The sequence below is a fragment of the Pinus tabuliformis genome, chromosome Q (assembly GCF_031772625.1).
Source record: "Pinus tabuliformis cultivar Carrire ecotype Pingquan chromosome Q, CPIR1, whole genome shotgun sequence".
Taxonomy (NCBI): Eukaryota; Viridiplantae; Streptophyta; class Pinopsida; order Pinales; family Pinaceae; genus Pinus; species Pinus tabuliformis.
The window spans coordinates 595765181-595780862 of record NC_142296.1 but is presented as its reverse complement, the minus strand read 5'-3'; positions in this window follow the sequence as shown (position 1 = coordinate 595780862).

Sequence of the window (15682 nt, the reverse complement as noted above, 5' to 3'; positions counted from 1 at the left end):
TCTTCATTTTATTGCTTCAAAAACTCCTTCTTACTCATTATTAACACTTGACTACTAATATTTTACATTGTAACCTAACCATTTAATGGTAACAATGTATGTTTCTCACCATCCTTTTCAAAAGTATAAAGCATGCCACACATCCATGGGCATGACGTAAAAGAATACTTTATCTTTGTAGAATCCAATCTACAACTCTACTTCACATTTCTTGTTTACCAATATCTAGTATAATTTTTATAGCCATGACACTTTGCATGGAGGAGGATGCATTTTCCTCTTTAGATTTAACTTCTCGTCCATCTGTGTAGACAACAAATTATCAATACTTTCATTTTCAATAATAACCTTACAACATTTACCTTTTGACTTACATGGGGTTCTAAATAATGATTTTCTTTTCAGAGGCTCCTTAATCTCCTTAGTAGAATTCAGCAAGGCCATTTTCATTATCATAGATTCTCCACCTTTTGGCACATTCTCATGCATTGAGGAATTTTTTGTATCTTCCTATGCGATGTGAATTTTTCCTGTATTTTTGGAAGTCTTATTTATAAAATCAATAGATTTATGACCAATTTCATTACATGTATAACATGTAACAACAAAGTTTCGTCCTCTACCTCTTTAATATGGTCTTCTTCGTCTTAAATCTCCTCTTCCTGATGACTATTCAGGTTTATGGGAACTAATTCCTTTTTCAGGTGCCCTGGAAATATTTGTTAACAACTTTTTTTTCCCTCTGCTTCCTACTGAACTTTCCTCATTTTTTCTCTGGCCTCTATTCCTTTCCAATTTCTCTTCCATCTTCAAAGATACTCGATATGCTTCTTTGATAGTTCTTAAAGGAAAAATACTAAACTCATCTTGGATTTCATATCTTAAACCATTAGTATATCTAGAAAACTTTTCAATTCCTTATTCTACATGGCCATATCTTATGCTTAGCCTATAAATTTCTTTTATATAAATTGATTTCTATTTGAGAATCTTCATTTTCCTAAACAAATTTAGTTCATAATCTCAACATAGAAAATTACCTTTTAATTTCAGTACCATTTGGTCCCAATTGATAATCTTATTCTTAAATTTGTTTGTTGGTTATACTTTCATGGTATCCCACAATAGTGAAGAATATCCCTTCAATACAGTAACTGTAAATTACATATTTTTCTCCTCAACTACATTCTCATATTTGAAATATTTATCCATGGCACTGATCCAATCGATAAATTCCTTAGCATTCAATTTTCTCTCGTACATGGGTACTTTCAGCCTCAGCTTGTTTCTTAATCCTTCTATTATATTGATCATTTTATCTTCTGGATGCTCATCCTCAACGTTAGCTTCTTCTTCTTCTAATGGATCTTATATATCATTAATGTCACTAGCATCAACTCTTCTTCTTTGTGTCATCTCCATTGCATCTAATCTTTTTCTTATGCTTCTTACTTCTTCGAGTAATATTTGGTTGGAATTTGGTCTTCGTTCACCAATTGTAACTCCTCTAGCTATATTTTCCATCTTTTATATAATTCATCTTACAAGCAATTGGTTCCACGCATAAGTCTCATTGTAGATCCAACTTCAATGTGATTTTTATGGAAATTCATGTTTTACATAGCCTTTATGCAACCTCCATGCTACACAAAAGCCACCAAGCATATTACTCTCCACAACTCCTTCCTCCTACAACAATGTATTACACATATATTTCTCATGGAAAGAAAACTTTTCACCATCAAATATTTCACGCACTGAATTCAGATCAAATACGAAAATTGATGGAAGACCACCACAACAAATGATTCACATGAACCAAATCCAAAAGATGCAATGAAAATAAAAGCTTTAGTCATGAAGGAATTTGGGACCTTTTCCCTTTCTTTCTTCTCCCAAAAAATGCATTACATTCCTCTTTATTCTTAGAGAAGGATAGATCAAGAATTCCCAAGGGATAATTCCTCTCCTAGACTTTTGGAAGAAGTTGGGAAAAAATCCTGATAACTTTTTCCTAAATAAAATATATTTTTTCTTTTTCTTTTTTCACATACTTTTTATATACATCTTACATAATCTATTATTTTCTAAAACTCTATAAAATTGACAATTCTCTAAAACATTTTAGGTATAGGAAGTTAAATACACATTTTATTAGGATGTTCTTGCATCAAGACTACTCGTGATTTATAATATTTGTGTGATACATTAATCATATTAATTGACTTTGGTGATGAGATAAATTACAAAGTTTTTCTTCCCTGCACCTTGTCTTTATGAAGCCTTAAGATTCTCCTACACAAAAGTAAATCTTGATGATACATTATGTGAAAATGGCATTCTAAGAAGAAATATGAGAGTTGATGTCTCAAAAAAATTAATTCAAAATTATATTCAAGGAAGATAACTAGGATTAAATTGAGTTATGTTTGTCTAGAAGCAAGTGGTTCTCTAAATAATGAACTGGATAACAACTAAAATGATGAAATCCTCAACATCATTTCCTAGAAGCTTGAATATTAATATAATTTCTTGAAAACTAAATCTAGACAACGAGATGATAAGAAAATATTACATAGATGTCAAAATCAACATACATAGTGAAGAGATAAAAAACACAATCCTTCTTTGGCGTCATCGTTGAGGTTGAAAAGAGACCAAATATGCATATAAATATAGAACTACGATATAAGAGCCAAAGATTTAAACCTAGAATGTTATCCTGTAAAAATAAACTTTAAGACTAGGATAGTGATATCAAAAAACATTAAGAATACAAACACCGAAATTATATGAATTGATAAGACTAGACTGTGAGATAGGCAAAAAAGAGAGAGAGAACAAAAATCTGGAAGAGAAATGACATTGAATGCATACAAAGTTGTTTATCATTCTCTTATTTGGATGAAAATTAACTAGCAATTATCTCACTTATTTAAAAATGACTTAAAACCATGGCCTCAATATCTCATCTTCTTGCTACTTAGAGAAGTGTGAAGGGGTGTTAGGTCATCAATTTTATCTCCTTGCTACCTAGACAAGTGTGAGGGGGTGTTAGGTCATCGATTTTATTGATCTATCTTGATGGATGGACTTGCACATGAAGGACCCATGGTTTAATATGAATAAGGTAGTTTTCATTAAATTGACGTGGATGGGTTGTTGAGATTGCAACAAGATGATGGAGCTTAGTGAAAAGAGTCGCCTTCACTAAGTGGGCCCGCAGGCTATTTTTGGCGCAAGTCTATTTTTAGACTATGTCTATTTTTAGACATATGGATCATGTCTATGTTTATGGATGATTGATCAAGTTGGGAAAATAGATGGACTTCTATTTTTGATGAAAGTGTGAGTGATCACAGTGTGAGTGATCAAGTCTATTTTTAGACTGGCTGTCAAAAATAGAAAAGTCAAATATTATTATCTCACAATAATATTTGGACTATAAACTTAATCTTATTCTCTTGGAGCACTTCAGTTTGAGCTACGGAAGTGGCACATGCAGCTGTCAGAAGGAAATTCGTTTTTCTTATGAGTCAGTTGAGTTGTTGCATGCATGACTTCAGTTAGAACTCAAGTGAGTTGAGTTTAGTGGACTGGAGGTACAATTGATGGAGTTGTGTTCAGTTTAACTTAGTTAAACTGGTTGTAGTTAGTCTAACTGCAGATAGACTAATGATGAGTTGTTAAACTAATTATTAACTCATAATACAACTAAAGAATACATCAGTTAACTCAGTTGCATGTCAGTGCATGTTCAGTTCAACAGGGACAGGTGGTAGAGAATCAGATTGCTATCAGTTGTGACTATAATTGTGCACCAGATCTTGCACAATCAAAGGATTGAGTATGCCAATGAGTTTGCTCACGTATTTGGCCCGCATTTTAGCCTTTGCTCACGTCCACAAAGAGTGAGTGACTATTTTGCAGGTGAAAATCGAGTTTGGGAAGCAATTCTCATTAGTTCTTGAGCAGGTATTGAGCAGTGGAGGCAGGCAAGCAGTGGAAGAGATTTGGAGATCAGATCTGAGTTGTATTGTGTGTAACAGAGGTGGAGATACTTGTGAGAAGTATTATGCTGTGTAATGTTACATGACTCAATCATTAATATACAGATAGTGTGGGGTTTTTAGCGAGATGCTTTCCCCGTGATACATACTGTGTTAATGTGTGAATGCTCTTGATGTTTATTGTTATTGATGCTGCTATATTCTTGATCAACGTAGAGGAGCTTATGTATTGTGTATGTTTTCCGCATTAGTACATGATCAGGATAATCTCCATTGAATATGTGTTAAATTATTCAAAATTTCTACATGGTATCGGAGCTAGATAATTGTAGAAAAAGTTTCTACATGGTATCAGAGCAGCTTGATTTGTAGAAGAGATTTTTACAGGATATCAAGCGAGGGTTGATCGGAAGCAGTTGAGTTGGTGCTGGTGGAATTCAAATTTTGCAACAGTGTTGTTGAAATGTCTTTCAACGGATTGCGAATGTTATTCCAAAGCAAGAGCGACCTGGCGCTCAAATATAAACTCAGAAACATCAAATGCGAGAAGGGAGACAGTATTCCCAAGTATCTCACGAAGTTCACTCAGTGTGGAGATGAGCTGGGAAGTGTGGGGGTTACTGTCGATGATGAGGACTTGGTGAGCTTGGCTCTCCTTGGTCTTCCGAAGAGTTGGCATTCCTATCAGGACTCTGTCAATGGTCGGGAGAAGTTGCCAGGATGGGAAAGACTATGGTCAGATCTTGTGCAGGAGGAGATCAGGCGGAGTACCAGGGACAGATCTTCGTCAAAGGGAGCTGATGAAGAGAATTGTGCTTTGGCTGCCAAAGCAAAGAAAGGGAAGAGCAAGAAAGCTTCTCAGTCTGGTGCGAAAGGCAAGAAGCAGGATATGTCCAAGGTGAAGTGTTTTCACTGTCACCAGCATGGACACTATGCCACAAATTGTCCGCAGAAGAAGAAGAACAAGCAAGCTGCTGGATCTGCAGGGGGAGAGGCTTTAGCTTCTCAGTTTGAGCTTGATTTTTCATTGATCGCATGCTTGGTTTCAAGTGTGATGGGATCAGTGTGGTTTCTGGACAGTGGTGCGTCTTTTCACATGATGGGAGATAGAGATTTGTTCTCTGATCTGGAGGACAAAGATCTTGGAGTGCACATCGAGATGGGCGATGATGGTAGATACAGTGCGACCGGTATTGGTACCATTTCCTTTGAGAGGGAGTCTGGTAAACCCTTTGTATTGAAGGAAGTCATGCATGTTCCAGGATTGAAGAAGAATCTCATCTCAGTGGCGATGTTAGAAGACAAGGGGTATGATGTTGTTTTCAGCGAGGGAAAGGCCTTCCTGCGCAGCAAGACAACTGGTGAGACCCAGAAGATAGGGGTTCGAGTGAGGAACCTTTATCAGTTGCATGTAGATGGATGCGCAGCAATGGCAGGCAAGGTAGAAGGATTGGTGAGCCGGGATGATGGCGAGTTGTGGCACAGGAGATTGGGTCACCTTCACCATGGAGCCTTGAAGATACTGCAGCAGATCACTACACGGCTTCCTAAAGGCACACTTGCACAGTCAGATCAATGCAAGGGGTGTACTTTGGGGAAGTTTGTGAAAGCCACCTTTCACGAGAAGGATAGTCGCGCCATGACGATCCTTGAGAGAATTCACACAGACGTGTGTGGACCTTTCTCAGTTGCTTCGACAGCAAAACACAGGTATTATGTGATTTTTGTTAATGATTTCTCTCGTAAGTGCTGGATCTTCTTCATGCAGAAGAAGAGCGAGACATATTCAAAGTTCTGTGAATTCAAAGCACTGGTCGAGAAGGAGTCGGGGAAGAAGGTGAAGGCTCTTAGGAGCGATAATGGTGGTGAATACATCTCGGACGAGTTCAAGGATTTCTGCAAGGCAGAAGGGATTCGTAGAGAGCTCATAGCTCCCCATAACCCATAGCAGAACGGGGTAGCTGAGCGGAAGAACAGAACGATTGTGGGTGCTGCACGGGCAATGTTGCATGATCAGGGCCTACCCCTTCACTTATGGGCGGAAGCATGCAATACATCAGTTTATGTGCAGAACCGTTGTCCTCATAGGATACTTGGCATGAGTACACCCGAGGAGGCTTATTCTGGTAAGAAGCCTGATCTTTCTCATTTGAGGATTTTTGGTGCTAACGTTTACATGCATGTGACGAAGGATGCCAGAAAGAAGTTGGAACCGACTGCAGAGGTTGGGATATTTGTGGGGTACACTGATACGCCCCACAACTATCGTGTGTATTTGCCAGACAGTGGTAAAACTGTTGTGCGACGGGATATAAAATTTCAGGAGGAGAAAGCCATGAAGTGTTCGCTTGAGAGGGAGCTACACTTGCATGTAGATGAGGAGCTATTAGTTCCTAAGGATGAGCTTCAGGATGTGGATCAGCCACAGGACGAGGTTCATGGAGTGGAAGAGACCACTCATGCAGCGCCAACCATCAGAGGGCGAAAGCGCTTGACAGAAGCTGAGCGACTGGCTCAAGATGCAGAGAAAGTTGTAGGATCACCTACAACCCAACGCAGGCAGAGACAGTCACCTGATCGGTACACTGGATACATGGCTCTTATGAGCAAGTGTGTTGTGACTGAGCCATCCTCTTTCGAGGAAGCTGTGGAGGATCCCGCATGGGTAGACGCCATGGTGGAAGAGTATGATTCTATTGTCAGAAACAGTGCATGGGAGATTGTTCCTAGACCGGAAGGGAAATCAGTGGTAGGTTCGAGATGGATCTACAAAGTTAAGCAGGCAGCTGACGGGAGTGTGGAGAAGTACAAGGCAAGATTTGTTGCCCGAGGCTTTTCACAGATTGAGGGGATCGATTATGAGGAGACCTTTGCACCTGTCGCAAGGTATTCTTCCATACGGACGATTCTTGCTCTCTCAGCGCAGATGGGATGGCACATTCATCAGATGGATGTGAAGACTGCGTTCCTCAACGGAGTCATTGAGGAGGAGGTGTACATTGAGCAACCCGAAGGCTTTGAAGTCTTTAGCAGCGAGTCGCATGTGTGCAGGCTCAAGAGAGCGCTGTATGGGTTGAAGCAAGCACCACGTGCTTGGTACACACGGATAGACAGCTATTTCACAGGACTTGGATTCTCCAAGAGCGAGGCGGATCCGAACCTATACCAGATTGTGGTGGAGGGTAAGTTGCTTATCATTGTACTGTATGTTGATGATTTGATTCTAACGGGTGATGAGCTGTTGATACTGTCATGCAAGAAGGATCTTGCTACAGAGTTTGAGATGAAGGATTTGGGCCTCCTTCACTATTTCCTAGGATTGGAAATATGGCAGTGCAGTGGTGGACTGTTTGTTTCTCAGGGCAAGTATGCTCGGGAGATACTGGAGAAGTTCAACATGCATGGCTGCAAGCCTGTTGATACTCCTCTTCCTGGAGGTTGGAGGAAGGAGGATGCCACTTCGGGAGAAGAAGTGGATGCCACTGTTTATCGACAATTGGTGGGGTCGCTGATGTATTTGGTCAATACACGACCTGATATATGCTATGCAGTTAACCAGCTTTCACAAGCTATGGTTAAGCCTACCAAGCTCTTCTGGAAGGCGGGCAAGCATGTATTGCGCTACTTGAGAGGCACATCGGGATATGGTTTGTGGTACAGACAAGAGGATGAGGTGAAGCTATGTGGCTTCACGGATGCAGATTGGGCAGGGAGCCCAACAGACAAAAAGAGCACATCAGGAGGGGTCTTCAGTATCGGATCGACAGCAGTTTCTTGGTACAGCAGGAAGCAGAGATCCGTGGCACTCAGTTCAGCGGAGGCCGAGTATATGGCAGCAAGTTTGGCTACATGCGAGGCTATATGGATGAGGAAGATCCTGGTTGGTTTGTTCGGTTCTCATTTGGATCCTACTGTGATTTACTGTGATAACCAGAGTTGCATTAAACTCTCGGCTAATCCTGTATTTCATGATAGATCTAAACATATTGACATCAGGTACCATCATATCAGAGATTGTGTGCAGCGGAGGATCATGTTACTTTCGTACATTCCAACGGAGGATCAGGATGCTGATATTCTAACGAAGGCTCTCACCAGGAGCAAATTCGAGTACCACCGAGGCAGGATAGGGGTTGCTGATAATCCATATCTTGTCGAGAGGGAGTGTTGAGATTGCAACAAGATGATGGATCTTAGTGAAAAGAGTCGCCTTCACTAAGTGGGCCCGCAGGCTATTTTTGGCGCAAGTCTATTTTTAGACTATGTCTATTTTTAGACATATGGATCATGTCTATGTTTATGGATGATTGATCAAGTTGGGAAAATAGATGGACTTCTATTTTTGATGAAAGTGTGAGTGATCACAGTGTGAGTGATCAAGTCTATTTTTAGACTGGCTGTCAAAAATAGAAAAGTCAAATATTATTATCTCACAATAATATTTGGACTATAAACTTAATCTTATTCTCTTGGAGCACTTCAGTTTGAGCTACGGAAGTGGCACATGCAGCTGTCAGAAGGAAATTCGTTTTTCTTATGAGTCAGTTGAGTTGTTGCATGCATGACTTCAGTTAGAACTCAAGTGAGTTGAGTTTAGTGGACTGGAGGTACAATTGATGGAGTTGTGTTCAGTTTAACTTAGTTAAACAGGTTGTAGTTAGTCTAACTGCAGATAGACTAATGATGAGTTGTTAAACTAATTATTAACTCATAATACAACTAAAGAATACATCAGTTAACTCAGTTGCATGTCAGTGCATGTTCAGTTCAACAGGGACAGGTGGTAGAGAATCAGATTGCTATCAGTTGTGACTATAGTTGTGCACCAGATCTTGCACAATCAAAGGATTGAGTATGCCAATGAGTTTGCTCACGTATTTGGCCCGCATTTTAGCCTTTGCTCACGTCCACAAAGAGTGAGTGACTATTTTGCAGGTGAAAATCGAGTTTGGGAAGCAATTCTCATTAGTTCTTGAGCAGGTATTGAGCAGTGGAGTCAGGCAAGCAGTGGAAGAGATTTGGAGATCAGATCTGAGCTGTATTGTGTGTAACAGAGGTGGAGATACTTGTGAGAAGTATTATGCTGTGTAATGTTACATGACTCAATCATTAATATACAGATAGTGTGGGGTTTTTAGCGAGATGCTTTCCCCGTGATACATACTGTGTTAATGTGTGAATGCTCTTGATGTTTATTGTTATTGATGCTGCTATATTCTTGATCAACGTAGAGGAGCTTATGTATTGTGTATGTTTTCCGCATTAGTACATGATCAGGATAATGTCCATTGAATATGTGTTAAATTATTCAAAATTTCTACATGGGTTATGAAAAGGCTTAGGTACTTTAAAAACCATTTGAAAGAAATCACCCCATTTTAGTTTTATAGCCTTATTGGACATTCAATCCACTTGTGGATTGTAACTTTAGAGAACATGAATTAAGGTAATTTCTTGAAATTTTGAACGTCATAATGTACTTTTACTTGGGTTGAAGCAACTCACGCACTAGATACATTTCTCATCACTAATATTAGCACCTAGAGTAAAGAGTAAGCTTCTATTTCATTCTTAAATAACATTCCCAAGCCCCGAGCATAAGATGATTTACTTTTTCCTATGAAATTAATGAGGATCTCCTACTTCTTCCCCTACAAAAATAATTTTTTCCATTGTGATGATAGGAGACAATTAAAATTTTTGGTGATAGCCATGCACATAGAATTTAGAATTGTAGCATATAGAGGTGGAACATGGTTTCTATAAACATTAAAGCTTAATGTGTGTAGTGTTTAGTTTTTGAAAAGATTTAGAAAATTAAAGCTTAATTAGTTTTTGAAATTCTCTTCTAAATTAAATATGAATTTTTAAATTTTTTTAAAGTCACAATTTCCTTAACCAATAAAAGAAAATTAACTAACAAATTTTAAACTAAAAAATAATCCATTTCAAATAGTTTAAAAAGTTAAAAATAAATATCAAAACTTTATATTATTAGATAAAAAATAATAAATAAATAAATTTATCGAGTGCTTAATTCATTAGGTAGCCGGCCTTCTACCACGTGTACCTCTCTGGACCTTTTCTAATTATCTTGGAATCATTAAATCCCTCACGGTACTCATTTTGAGAACTTATGTACCTAGTGGAAACTATTTAAAGTTTCTTACACGTAGTTTGTTTATGGTTGGCTTTGAATACTTTATTTTCAATGTTTAATAATCGAAGTCTATTTTACATCACTTAATCAGAAACTCCTTAATAAAACCTTCCTCGACCATTTTTGATATTTTCATACCAAGTAAACCATACGTTTCCTTATGCATGTCAACATCATAAATTTTAAGTGGCTGACTTAAAAATGTGTTTTGAGAAAATAGTTATGAGTGCTTATTTCAAAACACTGAGTGCAATGGTTTTATGTTTTTTTTAATTTAAAAAACTATATAGATAGGCAAAGTTTAATAAGGATATTTTGACATATAAAGGGATTAGATTAAAGATTAATTTTGGCTGGCTGGCTGGCTGGCTGGCTGGCTGGCTGGCTGGCTGGCTGGCTGGCTGGCTGGCTGGCTGGCTGGCTGGCTGGCTGGCTGGCTTGCTTGCTTGCTTGCTTGCTTGCTTGCTTGCTTGCTTGCTTGCTTGCTTGCTGGCTTGCTGGCTGGCTGGCTGGCTGGCTTGCTGGCTTGCTTGCTTGCTTAAGAATAAGGAAAAGATTAAAGTGGGAGGGAACTTTTATAGTAAGAAAATAGAAATTAAAAGAAATAACATAAACTATTTTAATTATGGATTTACCAAAGGTAGAGATGGTCAAATCTCTCAATTTATTTTTATTTATTTATTTTTATTGTTGTTGTTGTTATTGCAAAACATAACTAAATGTTTGCACGTTGAGATATTTGATTCTTCTTTACAGTGGGTAGATTCTGAATTAAGATAGATAATATTCATATTAATCTTATATATATATATATATATATATATATATATATATCATTTTCAAGGTATAAGCAATGTCACTCTTTCTTAAGTGTTTTAGCATGAGATAAGATGCTCCAGATATTTCAGAACAATGGATTTGTTGAACATGTTATCACCAATGTTGTTTGGGATTTAGCTAGCCCTATGCTAATAAGTTCCCAATTCAAATCCCTTTGAGTGGAATTATTTTACTTTGACTATTTTACTATCTCATCCATGGATGTAGGGAAGCATCCATTGGGAGAAATCAAATATAATAAAAATGGTAAAAGAATATAATTATTCAACATTCTCATTTAAAAGAAGAAAGATATAGTTTTGTATGTGAGTTATTATAAGGAGAGGAGTGAGGTACATTTTACAACCTAATATAAAAGAAATGTATAATATATATGGCTATACTTGAAGCGATACATAATATCAACTATTGTAAAATATGTGTGTGTGTGTGTTGATTCCATGGTAAAACTGTTAGAAATGCTAATTTAAATGATTTGATTTACCATGATCAAGTTATAATGGTTAAGAAAGTAGAAAGATAAATCTTACTAGGTTACTGGGACTTATGCATATGTGTTCTTAGCCAAAAAGGGTGAATAGGCCTAGAATGGAATTATGTTTGTCTAGAAGTAGGTGGGCCTATCGATCATGACTGACAAAAAAAGTAATATGAGAAACCATTTAACACCAACTCATAGGAGCTTGAAGATTAATATTCTTTCCTAGAATTTGAAGCTACAAAATAAGAGTACGACCATAGATCAGCTAAATTTCAAAGTAAACATACATTAAGAAGGGATAAAACCAAAATACTTCCCACAAGTAAAGGTTGAGTGATGGAGGAGACCAATCATACAAAGAAATCTTGAACTAGGATACAAGAGCCATGGATTTAAACCCAAAACTCTAATCCTCAAACAATAAACATGGGGACTAGGAGAACCATATCTAAAAAGATTAGGGATACAAACACCCAAATTCTATGCACTAACAAGACCATAGTGAAGAAAACATATCACAAATAGAGAGAAAACCAAAATCAATAAGAGAAATAACACTGAGCACATATAGATTTTGCTATCATCCTCATATTTGGATGAAAATTGAGAAGACATCATGTCAGATATTTCAGAATGAATTAAATCCATGCCTTCAATACCTCCTATAGTTGCCACCATAGAAATGTGTGAGGGAGTGTTGGGTCTCATTGAGGTTACAGATCTGTCTTGATGGATGATATTGCATACGAGGGACACATCGTCTGATACAAATGAGTTACTTATCATTAAATTAACATGGGAGAATCATGGGATCACTTTGGTAATTGAACATGGGTTTCTTAAATGACCCCTATTTTTAGTTTTACAACTTTATTGGCTAGCGAATTAACCAGGAAATTATGACTTTATAGAACATGAAATAAGATAATATCTTGAAGTTTCTAAGCATCATAATTCACTTTAGTTGGGTTTGAGGAAAGTCTATGATGAGAAGCACCATTCAAAATCATTGAGCTAACGATTATGTTGGAATCTCCCAAGGAAAATAGGCATTGTATATGTTTTTCCACCACTAATCTTAGCCACTATAGTACCGAGTAGGCTTCTGGTTGGTTGTTAGATATGTTCCTAAGTTCCAAGAAAAAAAATAGTTTCCTTTTTGCTTTGGGATTAGTGAGGGCCCTATGGTCCTAACATCCCATAAAAGTTAATATTTTTCATTATCAACATATGACACAATTAACATTATCAGTTATAGACATGCACATAAATTACTAGAATGTGAGTATGCTAAGGTAGAACTTGGTGCATAAACATTAAAACTTTGAGATGTGTGTCTGGTGGTGGGTTTGTAAAATAATGTAGAGATTTCACAACATTTCTCCTTGACCTTATTCATTGATGAGAGATGACTAGGAATGTTAACTATTAGATTTTATAATGATGGGATATGACTAGGGATGATAACAATTACACTTTACATAAAATATTATTTGATACAGAAAGTTGATAAATAGATAAATTCACTTTTTCTTTTTTAAATCTCTCAAAAATTTAATTAAAAAAATGATTAAAATTCATAACTCCACTAATTAATAAAAATATTAAACACTAACCTTCAAATACCAAATTACAACTAATTTAAAATAAAAAAGAAAAATAAAAAAAATAAATGTTAACTCATTAAATAAATCATGTAAAAATAAATTCATCAAAATAATTAATTTATCTTATTATTAATTTATTCTTTATTTAGTTCTTATATTAAAATAATACAACATTAAAAAATAAACAACTTATTATTACAATGGTCATAAAGGTTAATCTTAATTAAAAGTTTTTCATATCTAATTCTTACTATTTACTATGACATATATAATTTTAGTTAAGACTCTAATCGCAATCTTATTCAAGCCTCTAATCCCATGGACTTCTGGTTGAAATTCATGCATTTATGCTCGATTATGTGAGTAAATATTCAACACAAAATTATATATAAATGTTTGACGATCTGCCCGTGGAAAACATTGGAAAATACACAAGTGAAAGAAACACTACCATCTCATGATATAACACTAACATAAATAAATTTTAAGAAATAATTCATTATGAGTAAATATTATACATGAAAATATCGATACGTATAAATGTTTGACAATATGAATGTGGAAAACTTTGACAATATGAATGAATGTGCAAGTAGGAGAAGTAAAACCACTACTATCATCGTTCTTTGTCATTATAATCCACGAGGAATACCATATGTCGAATATTTTTCTTCCCCCATTTTAAGATATACATGTTGAACTGTGGGGAAACATCGACGTTGTTACTTCTCTTAATTTATTATTTTTCTTTACAGTTTTGAGAAATACAGATGAGCTTGTCTTATGTGAAAACAGGCCTGATGTAACAAGCAGGACATTAGAGGATATAAGATTATTTATCTGAATTTCTGGTTGAATACGGCGAGAATATGCAAGCTCTTTCCCTCCATAATCTTCGGTTTAATGTACAAAACTGACGAATAAACAGAATATGTAACTGCTACGACAGCAATAACGTATGAGTAAAGCATTGCCAACTTCCTTTCCCATCACGTAACAACTTGCAAATAAAAAGTACGTAAACGACAACTTCAAATGCTGGGAGAAGGGGAGGAACCTTCGGCCTCCCCATCCATTAAATCAGCCAAAATAGAAAAGAAACAAACAATACGTTTCACTGGATGTCAGTTTCTGACAGATACAGTGAACCCTGAACTGTGCCAGAACACGCAACAGTGCAACTAGTAATATACTACGTTGAAATTTTAGGTTTCAGTTTAACGTTTTGTTCCACTCTCAATTTTTTAGTTTTTATTTTGGAGGGAGACAAAGAGAGTTGCATTAAAATTTTAGGAAGTCAACATATTTTTAAATTGTTTTTAAAATAAAATTTTAATATTTAATGTTTCAAAATTAATATATTTGTTTTAAAACATTTAATAAAGAGTAAATGTAGCATATATATAATCCAACATTTTATTTTTTAATTCTGAAACTTCAAAATCATCTGAGATTTAAATGTGAGGTTATTACAATATATAATATGATTTAGATATATCAATGTGTAAAATTTAGATTCGGGTAGGAAAATAACCATTATTCCTTACGATCATTTAAAGTAAATTTAATTAATTTAATAATATGAATAATATAAATAAATTTTAGTTTATAAATATAAATATAAATATAAATATAAATATAAATAATTTTATTTTATTTTAATTTTATTTTATTATATAAATAATAATATATTAAACATTATTCGAAAAAATTTATAGAGTAATTTTCAAATAATAATTATTATTAATTTTAATTTTAATTTTTTTTGGACAAATATTTTGTTTTATTTTATATTTATACATTACTTTAAACCATTCCTATATTTCTAAACCAATCTCTTTTCAATGGAAAAATTGATAACGATATGTAATTTCATGCGTTTGGCATTAAATTCAAAAGTACAAGTAAATCATATCAGTATATTATTTTAAAAACTATTACAAAATAAATTGAAATAGTTAGAAAATAAATTTTCTGATATAAGTGAAATATTTTAATAAAATAAATATTATGATTATAAAATATTTTAGTAAATTATTTTAAAAATTAAATATGATATAGAATTAAATTTTAATTTGATTATATTCATTGTAGTTAGAATAGTTAGTGTCTATATAATTTTATAGTTATCATGGTTACCTTTTTGAAATTTCATCAGTATTTCATTTTTTTCATTCTGAATTAGACTTTATGTGTAATTTCTTCCATGCTTAATTTCGTGGTGAGATGTGTTTCTTTAAAAAAAAATAGTTATTAAAGATCAATATTCAATAATTGTAGCAATTATTAATATTAATATTTGATAAATTTTTATTGAAATAACAAGTTTGTTTTCTATCCAATTTTGCCCAATATTTGATATATTTTTATTAAAATAACAAGTTTAAGTTGTCTAATCTACAAAGTCCAAGTGCTATAGGATTTTTTCAAGGTTTTCAATCTATTTATATAATGAGAAAGGCATTTTGAAATCATTTAGATGTCCAAAAGTTAGGTAACATAATTTTATATCAACAAAAAGATAAAGTTACAAGAAAAAAAAACTTATATTTTCACTTAGGAATGTGAGATAAATAATTCTTAT